This window comes from Triturus cristatus, chromosome 11 (assembly GCF_964204655.1).
Source record: "Triturus cristatus chromosome 11, aTriCri1.1, whole genome shotgun sequence".
In the NCBI taxonomy this organism is placed as follows: Eukaryota; Metazoa; Chordata; class Amphibia; order Caudata; family Salamandridae; genus Triturus; species Triturus cristatus.
Window position 1 is genome coordinate 761,564,431 of NC_140594.1, and position 21,864 is coordinate 761,586,294.

The following is a 21,864-nucleotide window of genomic DNA, read 5'->3' on the forward strand; positions in this document are numbered from 1 at the left end:
CGATGAGGATGGTCAATATCTGGGTTATGCCGTATATTCCCCAACATCAGAGGAATTTGGTTTGCGGCGGTCTGTACCATCATAGGCAAAAGGCAGCAGTCTCGAATCCTAAGCTTAGGGACAAGTCTCCATGAAACTCGCCAATCCTACCTCTAGCAGGAGAGGTGGCATAGTGCAACACTGGCGTGCGTGACCAAATCCACAAGGTGGAAACAGTCAACAGGGGAAAAAACGAACAATCAGTTAAAAATCTCCGCAAGAAAACATGTTGCCTTTGTAACAACCAAAGAATAGGAGAGAACTCCAAGGTAGTGTAGAGCAAAAACTGCATACCATTGATACGTGATGAGAACTTCCCTGGGGAGATAAGAGGCTGCCATAAGAACTGACTCGGAACAATGTTGCCAACGCCATAACAGGACAGGATAACAAGTCCTGAATGACAGCCCAGAAACAGAAGAAAGGGCAATAAGCCCAAGTGGCCAATAGCACACAATGATAAAAGGAATCGCGTGATAAGGGATTCACATAACAGTCGCATCCCCACTGTCCAGGAGAATAAGACCTCCTGCAGGGTCTTTAGACAGAAGGCTAGGCAGCAGCGCCAGAGACCAGGGTAAAGACACTGATCTGGCGATCGACGCCACAAAACGCACATACGGTGTTGCAATAACAAGGGGAAAAATGGGAGGGAGGAAAAGCTAAGGGTCTGGCCCTTCAGACTAGCCCAAAACCTACATAAGGCCGCATCTGCTTGGGCTCCAAAAAGATGAACCCCCATCAAATGGAATGTCAAGCAAGGCTATCTGGACAGCGTCTGAAAGTCCAGACGCCCTAAGCAAGGCGTATAAAACCCAATGGTCCAGCACTCCACTCAAAGTGAGAAACAATCTAGTTCAACAAGATTTCAGATCCATTCAGCAGGTCTTGTATAAACTTTTCTTTATTTCAAATCTTCTTAAAAAACACAGGACCGTAGCCAACGCGTTTCGTCCCTAAGGACTTCTTCAGGGCTACAAGTAAACATACATAAGATATATTATATTTACAGTATTATTTACAAACATATATACAATTAAAAAACAAAACATTCAATGACTTTTTCTATTTACAGTCTTTATAACATGGTCTATGTGGACATTTTCTGAAGACGTGCTCAAATCAGGTTCTGAAATCAGCACTGTTAATCAAATGGCCTGCTGAAATGTAGTTTATGGTTATGTGTTATACATTTTTATGGCAGCTAGAGTAAAATAAATAAACAGCAGCCTAATCCTTGACGAACAAGTTACTTACCTTCGGTAACGCTTTTTCTGGTGGATACAGTATCTGCCTGTGGATTCCTCACCTTGTGATTTGTCTTGGTGGAGCGTGGAGGGCAATCTGTCCCAAGGAAAGCCCTTTCATCTACCTCCATCGGTGACCACGGTGATAACGGATGCATCCACTCTAGGGTGGGGTGCTCATCTGGGGGATCTGGAGATCAAAGGTCTTTGGTCTCCAGAGGAAAGGTTGCTTCACATCAACCTTCTGGAGTTACGGGCGATAGGTTTAGCACTCAAGGCCTTCCTCCCTTCCCTTCGCGGTCAGTCTGTTCAAGTCCTGACGGACAACACTACCGCAATGTGGTACATAAACAAACAGGGAGGAGTGGGGTCTCTTTGTCTCTGCAGAGAGGCCCTGCGTCTATGGTCCCCTGCGCCAGCAACATTCGGAAACTTTTGTAGCAGTCCACGCCGATGAGGTCGAAGACGACGTCACAGAGGCACGGCTCCGCTCGCGACTCCGCTGACGTCACCGGCCCCATAAGAAGACCTCCTCGGCGCGATGACGTCAGTTCCGCCCCTTTTTTCCGTGCCTTCGAAGCACACGGACGGACTGACAGCAATATATATACACAGTATACACAGTACACAATATGCATATCAACACACACAGTGTGGAAAACAAGTAACAAAGCACAAGAAATAACAAAATGCCTTTGACAGTGATAAACACATTTGAAACACCATCAATAGAATCACAGGCATAGAACTACAGGTATAGAAGGATGGACAACGCGGAGGCGGGTGGGTCAGTGAGGAATCCACAGGCAGATACTGTATCCACCAGAAAAAGCGTTACCGAAGGTAAGTAACTTGTTCTTCTGATGGATACATCTGCCAGTGGATTCCTCACCTTGTGAATAGATTCCACAGCAGTCCCCACTCCCGGAGGAGGGTGTCCACCCTTCTATACCAGAAAGTCCTGAAGGACGGATCGCGCAAAATGTCCGTCCCTCCTCACCTCGGTGTCCAAGCAATAATGTTTTGCAAAGGTGTGGAGGGAGGCCCAAGTTGCCGCCCTACAAATGTCCTCCACAGGAACACCCCTAGATAAAGCAGACGTAGAAGACTTTGCCCTGGTAGAATGAGCCCTCAAACCCTCCGGAGGCTCCTTACCAGCTAGGGAGTAGCAGAGCTTGATGCATAGAACAATCCATCTTGAAAGGGTGCGCTTGTGCACCGCACGACCCTTTCTACAGCCAGCAAAACCCACAAAGAGCTGGTCATCAATCCTGTAGTCTTTTGTCCTATCCAAGTAAAAGCTCACCGCCCTCTTGGGGTCCAAGCGGTGAAGTCTCTCCTCCTCCTTGGAAGGGTGAGGGGGAGGATAAAAGGTAGGAAGGGTAATGGACTGCCCCAGATGGAAGGGAGTTACCACCTTAGGCAGAAACGCAGCCCTGGTCCGGAGCACCATTCGTTCAGCATGCACAGTCAAGAATGGGGGTTTTGAACTAAGAGCTTGAAGCTCACTTACCCTCCTTGCCGAGGTGATTGCAATGAGGAAAACCGTTTTAAACGATAACAGCCTCAAAGGACACTTATGTAAGGGCTCAAAGGGAGAGCCCATAAGATAAGTCAGTACAAGGTTTAAGTCCCATTGAGGTACAATAAAGGGAGTAGGAGGAAATTTATTTGTGAGGCCCTTGAGAAACCTAAGCACAATAGGTGATTTAAATAAGGACGGCTGATCCGGCAGACATAGAAAAGCCGACAAAGCCGATAAATATCCTTTAACTGTAGCCACAGCAAAGCCTTGCTGAGCAAGAGAAAGGGCAAACTGCAGAATGCTAGACAAACGAGCCTTCAAGGGATCAATTGACCTCTCTCCACACCAGAGAACAAATTTAGACCATCTATAGGAGTATATGGATTTGGTGGAGTGTCGCCTGGCCGATAAAATAACATCCACCACATCTGGTGGGAGAGAGAAGGAACTCAGATTGCCCCGTTCAATCTCCAGGCATGAAGGTGTAAGCTCTGGAGGTGGGGGTGTAGAACCTGCCCCTCCGACTGCGAGAGGAGGTCTGCCCGCAGAGGGAGACGGAGCGGAGGGCACGAGGAGAGGTGGAGAAGATCTGTATACCACACCCCTCTCGGCCAATCCGGGGCGATCAATATGACTTGGGCCCGGTCTTGGCGAATCTTCCTCAGAACCCGAGGAATCAAGGGTATGGGTGGAAACGCGTAAAGGAGTTGAGAGCCCCAACTCAACTGAAACGCATCCCCCAACGCTCCCTGCATCGGATACTGGAGACTGCAGAACAACGGACAGTGCGCGTTCTCGCGGGTGGCAAACAGATCCACCCGAGGAGTTCCCCACGTCCGAAAGACGTGACGAACCACCTCCGGATGGAGCCTCCACTCGTGGTCGGCAGAAAACTGCCGACTGAGACTGTCCGCACGCACGTTCAGAACACCGGCCAGATGATTTGCCATCAGACAAATCTGATGGTCCCGAGCCCAGGACCATAGGCGCAGGGCCTCTCTGCAGAGACAAAGAGACCAAAAGGCCTCTGATCTCCAGATCCCCCAGATGAGCACCCCACCCTAGAGTGGATGCATCCGTTATCACCGTGGTCACCGATGGAGGTAGATGAAAGAGCTTTCCTTGGGACAGATTGCCCTCCACGCTCCACCAAGACAAATCACAAGGTGAGGAATCCACTGGCAGATGTATCCATCAGAATGTGTGTTCTTAATAGAATTGAAACTTTCCTTTACGATCGCTAGGAAATATTTCATTATCATTGTTGGTAATGACTTCATGTAGATGTTGAAAAGCAGAAGTGAGATGGTAGAGCCCTGAGGGACCCCTACTTTTGTGAAGTGCAGTTTTGATGAGAAATAGGGAGGGGTGCTGGGGGTAGTTTGAATGACATTTGTTATGTTGTGAAGATAGGATGTGACCCAGTTGAAAGCAGTCCCCTCTTTGCCAGCTTTGTAGAGTCTTTGTATTAGGGGTTCATGGTCAATAGTGTAGAAGGCAGCTGAGAGGTCAGAAAGAAGTAGTGCAGCAACCCTGTTCTGGTCTACTGTGTTTTTAAGGGTATCCCAGATGGCAATTTGGACAGATTCGGTGCCTCTTCCTGGGTGGAAACCAGTTCGGTAGTCTGAAAGTATGGAGTTATCTTCATTGAATTGTGACATCTGGGCGAATGCTGCTCTTTCGATCAGTTTTCCCAGGAAAGGTCCATTTGTAATTGGTCTGTAGTTGTTGGGACCATGCGGGTCCAGGATTGTTTTCTTTAATAATGGGAGTATGTATGCATTTTTGTTGGTCTTCTGGAAAAATTCTCATAGTTAAAGAATTACTGATTCTCATTACTGGTGTGGCAGCGGAGGTAGATAAAAGAATGTTCTTGAAAATTTGTGGTGGTCTAGGGTCAAAAGGGCATCCGGCAAAGCGAGCAAAACACTACACTGGGTTTGTACTCCCCGTCTGGTGGGGGCCCCTGTAGAACACCTCAAGGGTGCAGACGGCTCCTGAATAACAGGTAGTAAGGATATGGGGCTCCAGCGCAAGCCCGGAGACGCACGGGTCCTGTACGCGCAGTTCATTACTGTACTATTCACTTAAACTGTACTTGCACCGTACTATGGCAACTTATATAGCTCCGATCCTGCAGGCCCTCTGGACGTTCTTAACCAGTTCGTGGCAGACATACCGGTTCCGTGCTTATCCCCCCCGAGGACCGGAAGTCACCTGCGAGGAGCTCAGGGTGGCTCTTGGACAGCTTCATGCGGGCAAGGCCTCTGTGCCTAATGGTTTCCCACCTGGGTTCCGGCATTAACTCTGGTCACTCGTGGGCCCTCCGATACCGAATACCTGTAACAAGGCCTTAAAACTGTGCAAACTGCCTCGTAAACACAGAGCCGCCGAGATCGTGGTGATCCTGAAACCAGGCCTCGATGGTACCAAATGTGAAGAATACCAGCCGATCTCTCTGCTGAACTCTGAAGTAAAAATCTGGGTCACGATGATAGCCAATCGGCTTGCGGGAGATATTTCCAACCTTGTCCAGCCAGACCAATCCGGATTCATGCCTTGCAGTGTCTCACGGCATAACATCCGTAGGGTGCACAATGCCATAGAGCTTAGTAGCAGTTTGCCGGACCACGAAGCCCTGCTTATGGTCTACTTTAGGAAGGCATTTGACTTGGTCGATTGGAATTATATGTTTGCTCTCCTGCACCACTATGGCTTCGACCCGTGGTTTATCAGGTTGGTGTGACTACTCTATACCAATTTCACAGCAAGAGTGAGAGTTGAGGAGGGGTTCCGAATGGTTTGACATCAAGCGGGCACTTATGGCTGCCTCTCTCCTCTTTGTTCTTCGCATTAGCTATCAAACCTTTAGCGGTTTGGATACCCATGGATGCCTAGATGCATGGCTTTCAGTGGTTACCAGAGGTGACCAATAGAATCTATCTCTACGCAGATGATGTCCTGTTGTTCCTGGATTTGTACATTATAGAGGTCTGGTCTTCCCATATTTCATGTATCTCTTGTTTTTAGAATGTGTTAATTGTATGTTGTATGAATGCGGTATGTGTGGCAGTTGGAGATCAGAGATGCTGATATACTTAAGTTTTTGATACTCTATACTTCTAATAAAAATGAGAATATATATTTTTCATTCTTTAATATACGTGTAGTTCATTGCATGATAGTTTTTCTAATTAATGCGTATTTTCCTTAGTTGTTTTTGCAGCTATTGTTGTGTTCTTGGCACATCGTTGACTCATTTTGAGCGCTGTTATCATGGAGAGAGATTCCGTCGCTTAAAGTACCCTGCAGGCAGGGTAGTTCTTATATACCTCACTGTTTGTGGATGACCCGGATGAGACGGGACCTCGTCCTCTCGAGATTCTCCAGATCCTTTTCTGATCTCCGCATGAACGAGGCAAAAAACCTCCATCTTTCGTATTGCCCGCTGCTCATGCCGTCGGCACCTGGGCTGCAGGTGCTACCAATGGGCTTCAAATATCTGGGGAGCAGAGCTTGCCTGGCCGGAAGATGGCCACCTGATAGGCGAGGTCCTTCGGCAGCTGACAGATCCATGCATGACTCTGCACCATCGTGCATTCAAGCACGCCACTAGACATTGCCCTCACTCCTCACGTACATTGTACCCCACACTCCGGTGCCTATTTTGAGATTGCTGGTTCGGGTGTGACCAGGGGCTTCTGGGTCCGCGTTGAGATCCTTTGCAGCTGGCTCCGCAGCTGTAGCGTGACCTGCTGCGCAAGGCCTGGTGCAGATTGCTGTTCCAGTGACCGCCCCTGCTGGTCCATCCTTGGGCCCCCGGTGTCTTGAGGGGGGGGGCTCCTCGCCGCATTGGAGCCCTTTATGGAGGCAGGTGGACTGTGGAAACAAAGCGTGGTGCAGAGGATGCCATGCATCTTCGGGCCTGTGCTAGAGCATGAGTCACCCTACAGCCTACCCCGCACCACCTGAGGTGAGCTGGGCACTGAGGAATGCCCAGCAAGTTTACCGGCAGATGTCAGCTGCTGTCGCGTTTTAACCATCAAATCCCGCAGGATCGGCTCACTGCTCAAAGTGGTCCACCTCTTGATAGCCTTAAATCTGATTGCTATAACAACACAGATGATTAAGGTGCTCATGTGAGGAAAGGAAGAGAAGGGAACTGCAGGGAAGGAGATCTGTAAAACAAAAAATAAGATCTTTTACACTGATCAATCGTCATCTCAGTATGTTTGAACTGATATATGTGTATTATCTGCAAAAAAAAAAAAAATAATAACCCTGTGTCCAAAGGATAAGAGATTAAGTATTCCACTATTCTCTTTTCATCCGAATAATACTGCAATATACATTTTTTTTAAATCTATCTGACTCTTGTACTGTTAGATTTCTTTCACCCTTCCCAAAGTTATCAATACCTACCAAGCAAACCAAGAAGACAAGCCTCACAGGGATTGAACCAACCAGAACTTAACAATACCCTGTTAAGAATATTGAAAAGAAGCACAAAACAAATAAATGTTCCCATGGGCGACAGGGTTTGATCAAAGTAAACAAGGAATCTGATTATATCATAACCAATATTTCTTTCTTTATAGGGCAAGTTTCCTTATGACTTTCTACCCGACAAAGGAAACGATATCCAGAATACACACTATAAAAACTGTATTTTGACGCCACGTTTGTTTCACCCACTGGCTATGTATTTACCTTGGAATCCCTAAAACCTTTCACCAAGTTCCATAGAATTTAGACAATAACAAGTATCCTAGCAACGTGACGTCCTGTACACCGTGCCGTGAAATGTTTTTTGCAGTATTGCACTGGCAAATTCCTCACCGTAAGACGTTTTGAGGGAAACACGCTCCTGCCCCAGTTATCAATGTTGCTTCTTTTACACAAGAAGCTGAGCGGTGCCTTTGGAGCAAAACTTCACTTTGTCACCGTCTCTACAAGTTCGTAAAGTCATTGAATCTTTGCTTGGAGCACAGCACCCTTACCACCAGGAAGATTCCTGAAATCAGTTACCACACAGCCGCTCTGCTACAAGCTTCAGCAAGAATAATCTGCAACGTGCTTGACCCGGAATTATGCTTTTATCCTTCTGGTTCAGCTGTAATCATGGGCAATGTAGTTCTGTCTCTCAGACAGTTCGAGTCTCACCTTTCTTTGTATGACCCAGATATGTCTACAGTCTCTTGCTCTGTTTCCTCCCACCAAGCCACTCCTCCCACCAAGCCACCAATTTAGAATACAACTCCTGTACATTTGAACAACCATAGGAGGAAAACAACATGGGAACTGAGGAACCTTGTTCACAGGCACACAGGCTTCTGGTCACCCCTCCCTGACGTCTTCGTAAGAAATCTGTAATACTGCTGAGAGTCATGCTTCTACACCTGAGGGCTTGCCCTGCATCAGGGAATAACCAGTCTTGCTGGACTGGATTAGTCTCCTGGCCCTCACCTGGCTGGCGGAGGAGGGGGGTCCTATCTGGTCGCTGATTTGCCTTTTCGTGGGGCGCCCATGTGAGATTCTACCCTCATGCCCTTGCGGTTTGTGGCGAAGCTGGACTCCAGTATCTGCTTTCCCTGTCTGGAGTGGGGGGTCCTGTTCCTCGCCTGCTATTTAACTTGTTCCTCAGTTCTGGCCCTCTCTGCATAGCTGTGACGTGAGGGTCTGCTGCCAGGTGTGGAATCCCCCTGCTGCGCTGTTGTTGTGCCGCTCTGCGGGCAATCAACGGCAGGGGCAGCAGTAGCGGTTGGGGGTGCTAGCCCCCTGGTTGAGACTACTTTTACTGCACTCACAGCAGGGGTAGTGGCACCAGGGACAGTGACCCTCCGTCCATAGTGCCTTCAGGATATAACTCACATTGACATCCAGATTGTGGCACGTCGCGTGGATCCTCTGGTTGTTTCCCTGGACATTCTTCTTTTCAGATTGGCTCATACCCTCAGTTACACACCTCTATGGCCTTTCAACTGAACACATTGCTTTGAGTAAGACAGACAAGACCCAACTCAAACTCCAATTTGAGCAGCACAAGACCTTCAGGCTGCACGAGGATGGGGTGGCAGCACTGGGGGCCGACGTGGATACTTCGGGCCTGAGTTTGGTTGGGTGGGGCTGTGCCAAATATAGTCAGCTATGCAACTCAGCCTTACAAAGATCGATGAGAAAATCAACGCCCTCACAAACAACATGGATAGAATGTCAGAGCATATGGACAAGCACGCAGAGCATCTTGATATGGTCAAGGGATGTGTGTCAGAGGCTGAGCAAATCCCAGCAATGGGAGTCCTTAGATAGTTGAAGACTGTTTCGGTGCTGCAGGCCAAGGCAGAGGATTTGGAGGCCTGTTCTAAGCTAAATAATCTCCGCATTTCTATGCAATATGTAGACCTTCCTGGAAAAGCTCCTTGTAGACCTTCTGGGGAGAGAGACATTTTCCGATGTTTGTGGTGGAGCACACTCACCATTCGTTGGCCCCTAGGCAGATACCTGGGGCCAGACCACGTCCTGTTATAGCACGATTGCCAAATTACAGAAATCGAGATGCAGCACTACACCGCTCCAGAGAATTTCAAACCCTTCCAATGAAGGTGCAGAACTTTCCAATTTCCAGGGTTTTACATCACAGGTCCAGGAAGCACAGAGGCAGTTGTTTCCAGTTCAGAGGAAACTACAGGAACTGAAAAAATTGACTATGCTCTGCTTTATCCAGCTCGCCTGAGGGTGACTTGATGGCAAAACAAAAATCTTTGGTGATTCTAAGAATTTGCATTAATTTCTCAACAACATGAGCTGGCAGGCAGTAGATTGAGATCCCCGAGGGCGGAATGTTCGGGATCTCTACTAATTTAGATGACCTTAGTTGACAACAACTTATTCTTGATCCTTTGCATGTCAGGAATCCTATGGGTTTGCTTATTTTCTAATAACGTTATGTGCATAGTTGTTTTTTATTTGAAGATAATTCGTTTTCACTATGTAGATTCGATGATTTGTCATAACAGATATGATGTCTGAATTATATGTGAGTAGTGGGGTAGGGTAACATGTTCCTGAATTTCAGCTGCACGATTGGCATATTGTTTATTATATAAGCAGCCCCTTTGTGACTATATTACGGATGTGCTTGGCGGACGTCCTCTGCCTCCATGTGTGCACCACATTATTCTCATAAGAGTTTGTTGTTTTGGGGGTTGGGAGGGTCTGGGCCACATAGGTGTTTGTGTGAGTGGGGAAGATGTTTGCACATCAAATCAATTTTCTAGCACAAATGATGTTATACTCCGGTGTATTTGTTGCTGTTTATTTACTGCTTTCTTACAGCACGGGATAGTCATGCCTGATGGGGTAGGGGATACGACCACTTCTAATAGGTGTCCTTTAGTGCTGAATTTCCTAACTTGGAACGTTAGAGGGTTTAATAATAACAGGAAAATCCGCAACGTTTTTTTGTACTTATGACGTCACAAGATAGATGTATCCATTTTGCAGGGGACACATTTGGCTCCTAATAGCGGGATGCTCATGCAAAGGCACACAAAAGGGGTATGTTAAGCTACTGGTTTTACTACTCATGCACGCGGGGTCCTGATTTGAGTCAGGGGTGGCTCAGGGATACCATTGCAGGTGGTGTGTGCGGACCCTGGAGGGAGATTTGTGGTGGTTCATTGCCGCAAAGTTCACTTTGAGGTGTTACTGGTTGGGATATATGGGCCAAACTATGACGTCCAACAGTGTTAACATGCACTTCATGACAAGCTGGCCAGTTATGATGCCTTACCTCAAATTTGGGGCAGTGACTTTAATTGCATGCAATCACTTAATCCCAGTGTCCGCCTCGCCGACCCTCACTGGCAGCCTAGTAGATGTATTGTGCTGCTGTTCCCTGCAGGGAAAGGAATACACACATTGTTAGACCTGGCACCTTGGCGTGAGTCTCCCTTCCACTTTTTGTCGCTGTGCCTCATGTGTTTTGCTGGTGTTAGCTGCTCAGAGCACTGTGCCACTGCCAACCAGTGCCACAGTGCAAGTGCTCCCTATTTAAAATGTATATGTTGGTTGGATTCCATGATTGGGTTATTTGGTTTACTGTCAGACCCCAGTAAAGTGCACCAGGAGTGCCCAGGGCTTGTAAATACAAATGCTGCTGGTGGGCTTGCAGCACTGGTTGTGCCACCCACAGAAGCGGCCTGGTAAAATGTATCTAAGGTCTGCCATTGCAGAACCTGCGTGCAGTCTGGTACTGTCATGCTGACTGGGCAAGTGCACCCACTTTCCAGTCCCTAAACCTTCCCTTAACTTCATATTAGTCACCCCTATGGTAGGGTGCATTGTAAGCATAAGGTAGGACAAGCCCTGATATGTGTGGCATGTCCTAATAGTGAATCACAGCCATTTTCGTTTTTCACTATTGTAAGGCTACCTGTTCTCCATAGGCCAGAATGGGCTGTTAGAATTGTTACATCCTATGATCCTAACAGACCCAGGGAACATGGTAAAAATTCGAATTTAGTATGCCTGAACTCAGAATAATAAAATACATCTTTTAGTAAAGTTTATTTTAATATTCTGTGTTTGCAAATACCACTTTTAGAAAGTTGGTATTTGCTTGCCTGACCATTTCAGCCCGCCTCTGCTATGATGTGTATCTGCCTGTCTGGTTGTGTGAGTGACAGGGCTGGGGAAACCCAGAGGGGCAGGGCTAGGTAGCCTGGTGGTGAATGGGAAGATTGGCAGTCAGATGGGTGGGAGGAGTACACCTGGGCTCTGATTAGGGTTGTGCTCTGCTACCACAATGCTGGCTCCACCTCCTGCGGAGCGGCGATGTCTCTGCCCTGCACCCTGAATAGAAAGGCAGAGTCATGTCAACAGTGTGCTCAAGAACTGGTTTGGACTGGGAAAAGGCCCCTCTACCCCAGAGGAACAAAGGAATTAGGGGTATAAGTATTGGGACCCTGCTCCCAAGAAATTAGATCCTGCTGAAACAAGAAGAACCTCTGCCTGAGGAGAGGGAACTGGGAAAGCTGTAGGAGGAGTACTGTCCCTGACCTGGGGGATTGGCCTGCAGTGGTTGCCTTGCTGCTGAAGGAGAGGAGAAAGACTACTAAAGACTTTGCTTCAACTTGTGCTTTGAAAAAGATCTCCAAGGGCTTGAACTGAGCTTTCCCCCTGAACCAAGTCCCAGGACCAGTGGACTTCACCCCCAGCTCCCCAGAGTCTTTTGGAAGTGCCTGCTGCTGTTGTTGGGCCTTCTGAGGGACTGCGTGTTGCAAGGACCTGGAAGCGCGACGCAAGGAAGAAAAGCGTGTCGCCGTCGGAGCTGTTGCCGTCGCATCTCGCAGAGAGTGTCGCCGCTGCATCGCATCGAGCGGAAACGTCTCACATCATTCCGGAAGTATCTCGCAACGCCGAAGAAGCGTGTCGCCATCGCAGCCATCGTAGCTGTCGCATTGCACCGCATAGAGAGGAGAGTCTCGCATCGAGGAGGAAGCGTGTCGCCATCGCAGCCATCGTAGTTGTCGCATTGCACCGCATCCAGAAAAGCGCCTCGCATCCACGGAGAAGCGTGCCGCCGTCGGAGCCGCTGTTGTCGCATCTCGCAGAAGGGGTGTCGAAGGGGTGTCGCCGCTGCAGCATCGCATCGAGCGGAAGCGTCTCGCAACGTCGGAGAAGAGTGCCGCTGCCAAGGCCGCTGTCGTCGCATCTCGCCAAAAGGTGACGTTGCTGTAGCTGATGCATCGAGTCGAGCCTTCTCGCAACATCGGAGAAGCGTAACGCATCTGGAAGATCCCGTCTTTATTTCTTTTGCACCAAGAACTTCAACGCATCTGCATCGCTGCAACACTTTTGTTGCCCTGCGTGTCGCATCTAAGGTACATTGACTTAAAGTGTCGCATTTAAGAACTTAAGAGAAACTAAGCAATCTTCTACCAACTAAGCAACCGTATTGTGTATTTTTAATCGTTTAATGGTCTTGTGATAATCCTATATAAAGAATCCCTATTTTTAATATAAATACCTGTGTGGTGTCCATTTGTAGTGTTGTCACTTGGTTACTGTATGTGTTCACAAATGCTTAACCTATAACGCTCTGAGATAAGCCTTGTCTGCTCGCGCAAAGCTACCTAGAGGGTGAGCAGGGGTTATTTTAGGAGTGTAACCCCTTACCCTGACTAGAGGAAAGGTTCCCTGCTTGTCACAAGTACCTACCTGTGCCAACCAGAGAACCCGGATTCTCACACACATTATTCTACTATTCATGACATTCATACTCTAATTGACTATTGGCTTATCTCGCGCAGTCTAATATCCATGGCCGCAGGTAGAGAGCATCTCTCCGGAATGTACTCAGACCACTACCAGGTGCCATTAGTGCTCAAGCTAGAGGATTCACAACAATGAGCGTTCTTCTGGTGCTTCCACAGTACCCATTGCTAGACCCTGTTTATCGTCAAGAGCTAGCATAAGATATTGATGATTACTTTCGTACCAATTTGAGCTCAGTGACTAAATTCAGCACTATTTGGGTGGCTTTTAAGGTCTAGGTCCGTGGGGTTACTATCACAAAGCATACTAGAGTGCTCCTCTCAATTCGGGATCACCTTGCAAGGTTAGAAAGGGACTTGGCCACATTGGAGCGCGCATACAGTGAGATGGCAGAGCAGACACTTTTGATTGACATCCAAGCTGAACTGGTGGAATATAATGAGTTGGCTCAGGATGAGAATACACATTTAGGCAGGTATGCCACAGCTAGAATTTATGGTGAGGGTGAGCGTTCGAGCACTACTCTGGTCACTCTCATTTGGCCAAGCCACGAAGAAAGCACAGTGTTGATTGATCGGGATGAACAGGGCATGCGCCTCTCCATGTGGCTGGGCAGGTGATAGATCGGTTCTGCAGATATTACATTGACCATAACACTTCACGCACCACCTACTATGAGCAAACTGTAACTGATTACTTAATGCACATATTCAAGAGATGGCTGACTGATGATCACAGGGAGTGGCTTATGGCCCCTTTTTGACCCACAGAAATGGCTGCTGCTTTAAGATATGTCGAATGGGAAGGCGCCGGGCTCTGACGGCGGCCTTCTATAAGGCTTACTAGGACAAATTTATACCACATTTGGTTAACCTTTTCGAAAAGATGGTGCGCAGCGGTCGTATGCCCTTGACAATGCACAAGGCATTATTGGTTACTCTGCTCAAACCAGGCTAACCTCACGATCAGTGTTCCTCCCATCGGCTGCTTTCTCTCTTAAATACAGGTACTAAGCTCTTTCCAAAGGTCTAGACTAGTCGATTGGTGCCTTTGTACCCCAATATTGTGGGTCCTGAGCAATCCGGTTTTATACCTGGGAGGTCTAATATATAACCTCCATACTATTTTTGAGATTACGTCGTGCATTGACCCGGACGTTCATGCTGCTGCAATTTTTCTAGATGCAGAATTAGCTTTTGATTCTGTCGAGTGGGGATTTATGTTTTCTGTGTTACGTTCCGAGGAAGTAGACGAGACCTTCCTACAACTTGTTTGGGTTCTTTACTCAGAACCAATGGCACTTTTGAGTCTAAATGGTGGGGTGACGGTACCAGTAACCATCATGAGGGGCACGCACCAAGGTTGCCTCTTATCCCCACTGCTTTACATGTTGGTCGTGGAGCTCTTGGCCTATGCATTGTGAGAATATCACTCTCACCAGGGTATTCGCTTTCCACATAATAAACTTATTTCAGCATATGCTGATGACACACTCTTATACGTTCGGGACTGTGAGCAAAATCTCTCTTCAGTCCTTAGAGAGGTTGTACTCTTTGGTGGCCATTCAGGAATATGTATTAACTGGGAAAAGTCCCTTATGTTTTCACTTACCATTCCTATTGATACCACTGGGGTTTCCGCTTACTTGGACGACTGAACCCGTTTGTTATTTGGGTATTCAAATTCACTCTGATCAGGAAGTCGTGCTGTGCAATAACTATGGGAAGGCAGTACATCGCCTCACAGAAATGGTAGACCGTTGGATACTCATACCTCTTATGAAGATAATACTCCCCGGATTCTTGTTTCTTTTTGCAACTATCCCAATACTCTTCTATAATGCATTTTTTCAAACACTACGCGGCATATTGGTGCCATTGCCATGGGCTGGTAAACAGCCACACGTACGCTGGGATACGCTCACGCTCCCATATGAAATGGTGTGGACTTAACGCTCCAGATCTTGAATCCAATTATAGGGTGGCACAATGTATGTTCGCCTATCATTGGTTTCATGGGCCACCGGACTTTCCACATCTTAGCTTGGAGTGTGATAATGCATCCTCGCTTTCGTTGCCCCAATATTCATTTCATAGGCTGACGCTTTGGTTTCATGTGATTGATACCACATGTACCACACGCAGCCTTTGGAAGAAGTCAATGGACTTGCTAAAGAGACACTTGCTATACTCTCAATGCCACCCAACAGAGTGATGTAGATGGCTTCCGCTGGGACAGAAGATGGCAATGGCAGCATTGCATGGTTTCGGCATACAATATATTAATGACTTCTTTGAGGACGGTGTTCTCTGTGACTGGTAGCAGGTTTGCGCAAAGAGTGAGGAACCGTCAGCACTGACACAATTTCACTATCAAGGCACACCATGCAATGCATGCCTTACTGGATGATAGCCCTGCACAACCACTGGAGCACCCGGCTCCAACTTATCTATTGCAGGTGACTTCGCCATTGCGGTTAACTGCAAAGCTATATTCTTTTTTACAAGAGGCTCAGTGGTCTGAAGTCCCAGAGGCCTGCTGTGCCTGGCAAGATGATTTAGGTTAGAGATTAGCACAGCAGAACCATTGCTGTACTTGGACTCGTACACTCTCCTTAAATGGCTGTCATCGACGAACAAGTTACATACCTTCGGTAACGATATATCTGTAAGAGACATATATTCGTTATAGATTCCCTACCTTAGAATTACCCCCATGCAACAGACTGGATCCGGAGAATTTTTTCTCAGCAGTACCCCTGCGTGTCGATAGTTGGCGTTGGTTGACTTCACATTCGTTGTCGTCGTGATCGCCGTGTAGACATTGCGGTATCTACATAGACGCCGCCCCTGCGCGCGGACGTCAGATCTTTCACACGACATTGCACGCCAGATGCGCAGAGCCATGCAAGACACTGAGCACTGGTGCCGAAAACTCCCTTACTCTAAACGTCAGTTCGCAGAACAGGGAGGATGGGCGGGGCAGTAAGGAATCTATAACTAATCTATGTCTCTTACAGATATATCGTAACCGAAGGTAAGTAACTTGTTTACCTGAAAGGAACTATTAGTTATAGATTCCTTACTTCAGAATAGATACCCCAGCAATACCAACACCAGAGGTGGGTCTGCGAACTAAGTTCACACCAGAAAGGCCTGGAGAACCGAACGGCCGAAGAAGCAGTCTCTCCGGACCGGACTATCCAGGCAATAATGTTTAGTGTACGTGTGAAGTGATGGCCACGTAGCTGCCTGGCAGATATAATTGAGGGGGGAGTCCACGTCCCAAAGTAGTAGTAGCGGCCGTCGCCCTGGTAGAATGGGCGCACAGCGCTACCGGAGGTTCCTTTTTCACCAAGGAATAACAGATTTTAATGCAAAGAACGACCCATCAAGAGATGGTCCGTTTATGCACAGCCCGACCTTTCTTGGCGCCCACATAGCCAACAAAGAGTTGATCATCCACCCGTAATTGTTTTGTGCAATTAAGATAGAATGAAAACACACGTTTTGATCCGGACAGTGGAGTCTCTCCTCCTTGGAAGGATGCAGGGGCGGAAGAAGATGGACAAAGTGATGGTCTGTGAAATGTGGAAAGAGGTAACCACTTTGGGTAGAAAAGAAGGCCTAATAAAGAGGACAACCTTGTCCAGATGGACAGCAAGGAAAGATAAAGCCTGCAAGCAGAGGTCATGGCAACCAGAAAGGCAGTTTTAAGAGTCAAGAGTCTGAGCGGACAATTATGTAGTGGCTCAAAAGGAGCACACATGAGGTAAGTTAAGACAAGGTTCAAGTCCCACTGGGGGATTTTGAAAGGAATAGGAGGAAAGAGATGAGTAATGCCGTTCAGAAATCTGCTAATAATAGGGGACTAGAAAAGAGGGCTAGTCAGGAAGGCGAAAAAAAGCCGAAATGACCGAAAGATAGCCCTTAAGAGTGCCCAGAGCAAAGCCCTGCCAAAGAAAGAAGGAAGAGGAGAACTTCTGAGAGAGGGGCAGAAAGGGGATCTACAGCCTTTGCTGTGCACCATGCCACAATTTTGTTCCATTTACAGGCGTATACCGTTTTAGTGGCGGAACGCCTGGCTGCCAAGATAACATTACAGACTTCGGGAGGAAGGTCAAAGGCTGTCAACAGTCGCCGCTCAAGCTCCAGATAAGGAGGTGGAGGTTGGGTATGTGTGGGTGCAGGGCCGGTTTTAGCACTGGTGGCGCCCATTGCGATAATGTATTTTGGCGCCCCCCCATGACCACCTGCGCAACAGATTCCCGCACTACCACTACCCCTTAACAGTCTCCATAACCACTCTCACTCAGATGCATTTAATTCGTTTTATAGTGTCACTCATAAAAGTGAAGAGTGTAAGAGCACTTTACATTGCACACACACAACTCAATCATTTGTGTGTAAATCAATATATAGGAAATGTTACATAAGAGTGGTAGGATGTATAGGTCATCCATACTGGTAGGCAGTATAGTTTAGAGGGGCTTAGTCTGGAGAAGCACAAACTCAGAATTAAAAATTTAAGACCATGGTTGGGGATTATCTTTAATAATTGGAATTGATTTCTACCCAAATCAACACTTCATACAGCATTAGGATATTGAAAGTCGGGGGGGGGGAGGGGAATCAATATGCTCTAATCTATACATGAAGTCTGCACTTCAGTTCTTTGATGACAGTTAATAGCACCATTTTTTTTTTTTAGCATTTTCACTTATAAACTGCAAGTAACAAAAGGAAGTCTCTGATGAAAGCAGTAACCCCCTGACCAATTTGTTATGTTCACTTTGTGATTTGCATGGTACACATTCTCTGCAGCAAGCATATTAACCCTCTGCACTACCAAGATGAACCAAAACATCCCCCAGGGAAAACTTTTACTAGACAAAACTCTTCTCTCTCCAGGAAGAGCATCAATCACCGGAGTAGACTTGATATTTTTGATGTTGGATGAAAATTGCTGGAGGTCAGTAACGCTGCAGCGGGTGCTTTTAAAAACAATATAAACTAGCAAACAGGCACCCCCATGCAAAGTCAGCACCCGGTGAGGTGACACCGGTCGCACCGCCCTAGAGCCGGTGCTGTATGGGTGGAGTACCGTCCCCTGCTGCTGTGACAGAAGATCCTCCCTAAGAGGCAGTCTGATCGGGGGATCGGTGGCCATGTTCAAGAGCTCGGGATACCAGACTCTTCGTGCCCAGTCCGGAGCCACAAGAATGACTTGGGCCCGGTCACGCCTGATCTTCTTCAACACTCTGGGTAGAAGTGGTATAGGGGAAAGGGATATAGAAGACTGCAACTCCACTCGCGACGAAAAGAGTAGCAGAGCGAGTGCCACCTTGGAAACTCAAACGAACAGAACTGCTGACGTGCGTTCTCTTCGGTGGGTAATAGATCTAACCAAGGCTCTCCCCACTGCTGAAAGAGACCTTGCACCACCTCCGAGTGAAGATGCCATTCGTGATCCATCATGCACCGGCAGCTGAATTCGTCCGCCCTGGCTTTCAGGAAACCTGCCAGGTGTTGAACTACCAGGGACATGCCCTGATGTTCCAGCCACTTCCAGAGGTTGTTTGTTGCAGTACCACAAGGCGGAGGTGCTGTCCGTGAACACCTGCACTACAAGTTTATTTTTATTTGATTAAGTTCTCTACTGAGAACAACAAATATTTATGCAAAATAATAAAAAATACATCATTTAAAACATTTGGTTAGTTAGTAGAAAATCGTGCTAATACAATTTTAAAAAGGTTTTTTAAAATTTTAACAGATTGTAACACGCAAATTCATTAGGTCGTGACTTAAAATGCGAGATCAAGCTCTGAACAGATGTGATATTACATTCTGTTTGATTTGGTTTTAAAAATCGCTTTCTAGCTTCTACAAGTGTCGAGTTAGGGCATACACATAATGCATGTTTCAAGTCTTACACACCTTCGTCAGAGCTTGCATGAAATGCTGGCATTTTCATTAGAAGTCCATTTAGAGGTAAAAGATTTCATAGGGAGAATCCCGAGTCGAAGTAATATTATGCAACTTGTGACTCCATGCTTTAAATTAAAACTAATATAATGTTGCAATTTCTTATATTCTATTGTCTCAGCATAACATTTGTAATGATGCAGTTAAGTACAATGTTGAACATCAAATTCATAACTTATCCTTGGTGTTAAATGGTTTAGAAAGATCCTCAACTGTGCAGGAGTCTAAGACTGCAGCAGATCAATTGTAACTTTCAATACTTTAAATGCAGTTGATAAGTTTTGACTGAAAACGTACTTTGATGATCCTTGATCGACAGTCTCTGCTTTTAATAGAGATCTTAAAGTGCCTTGTTCTGCGTGTACTAGGTTATATGCCCATTATATAATGTTGGTAATTCCTCTAGCATATGAAATGACTAATGAGAGCTCTAAACATAGAGCTTGTACAGGAACTGCTTGAGGCATTTTCAACAGTTTCTGGAGGACTTTCCCTTTAAGTTGTATTTGTTGCCATTGACTTATTAGAATATATCCAAGAGCATACGATAAGATTGGTGGGATCTTAGAACTAAAAACCTGAAGAAGAAACGAGCAGTGCCTTTGCCCAGTTGAGGAATATAATCTCAGAAGTGCCCCAATGTGAACATCTGCTTTGTGACTCAGGTGGTACAAATGAGGGGAGTTTTGTAAAGATTGTGTAAAAATTCTCCCTAAGTAGGTATATTCCTTTACGACTTCTAGCGATTTTCCCCCCAGTGTCCAGTTATATTTTGTATATCGTTTCCTTCCTCTAAACGGCACAATTTTCGTTTTTGTTATGTTTGGCACTAGGAACTATTCTTCAGTATATTTTGTAAGTGCTTGTAAATTCCTTTGAAGGCCAAAAGGTGTAAGGTCTAGGATGACCACATCATCGGCATACATCATGATGAGAATTTTGTGTGATGATATTTTTGGAGGAAAATTGATGACGTGTAGAAAACACTCCGGAAGATCACAGATATAAAGAGAACAAGAGGGGAGCTAAAAGGCATCCTTGCCCAGGACCATTTGGTGTGTTGATTGAGCGAGTAAGTCCTTTCTCTTTCTCCATTTGAACGTGACACTTAGTTTCCGAATATAATGATGTAATTATGTGCAGCAAGTTGGCCGGAATTCCCAATTTTCTAAGCTTACACCATAGAGTTGGTCTATCCACTCTGCGAATGCTGTCGTGAAATCGACAAAGACCAAAGAGACAACCTGTGATTTTGAGACCACATATCTGTCTATTATTGTTTGCAACACTGCTAATTTGTCAGTTAGAGTGCTTTGATCTGAACCCAGCTTGGTTTAGCGGTATTGATCATGTTGAAAAAGCCCAGTCTTTAAGATGTTTGAGTATACTTGCCGCAAAGATCTTCCCTGTTGCATCCAGCAGGGCGATCTGACGGTAATTACAGGGAAACAACCAAGAGCCCTTCTTGTAGATTGGAATCACAATGCTCCTCTTACAAGATTTTGTGATTTCGCCTGTGGAAAGGCAATGTGAAAACAGAGGGGCTAAAAACGTGCTCCACTCTTTTGGGTTGCTTTGCAGAACCTTTACCGGTATCTGATCTAGGCCCATTGCAGCAGACGATCTTGCCGTTTTTATAAAATGTTCGATTTGCTGGGGAGATGGAGCTCCATTGCCTAGATTTTGTTCTCAAAACTTGCTTGAAACTAGGATCGCATTACCTTTCATCAGGTTTCATTTGTATATGTTACTTAAGTATGTTTACCATGCAGTTGGGAGAAACTGGTGAGGCTTGTAGCGGCTTTGTTGTACCGGTTTCTTTAGCTATTAGACTCCAGTAATCACGTTTATTTTTTTGTTTGGCTGCAATCTGAATATCCACCCATTTTTGGTCCTGCGTAATTTTCCGATTTTTTTCTTTTTCCCTCCTGTGGCGGTTTTTAGAATATTAATTTAATGTTGTCTTGTTTCTAAAAATTTAATAAATTGCGTCCGTATTAGTTTATTTAATTCAATTGCTCTTTTATCTAAGTACCTTCTTGTTTTCCTGCATATGAACTTCGGTGTTTTAAGGTATCCTGCAAAGCGTACAACAATTTATTTAAAACAACTTCAAAGTTTATTATTGGGTCTGTGGAATGAGTAGTCTGTAATGCTTGTGCGATAACAATTACCGAAATTACTTTGTTGAATGTTCTCGAGTTCCAGGTCAGTTGCCCTTGGGCCAGGTCCACCATAACTGTACTGTGCAAATGCATGATATACCTTGGAGATGTTGGTTGCAGTCTTAGACCAGTTGTAAGATGTAATATTGCGTGGTCGCTTCCCTGTGTAAATTTGAGGCTTAAATGTAAAGCTTTCCCAAACAGGTCCTGGCTGCATATCATATAGTCTAATATTGAAGTATTGAAGTTTCCTATTCTTGTACCCGTTGCCGGTATATCTCCTTCTATGCTTCCATTTAAAATAATTCAGTTTATTACTGGAAGTGAGGATAGCAGTATTTTCCCTCTTTTGTCTGCTTTGATCCCCAAAGGAAATATTGGTGTTGGGATTGACCAGGCTTACTCTTGTTCGCCATACTCTCATTTTTCTATAAATTCATTAGAAATGTTCCCATTAAAATCTCCTGTTAGGAAAACTGAGGGGAATCCCAGACCTTCAACCAACTTTTCCATTTCCTGACATAATTTGATCGGGAGTGCATCCATTTTAGAGCCAGGTGGAATATAGATGTTGAAAATCAGTAGATCGTTTGAGGTTTCCATGGGATCGTTCCAGCACTTGA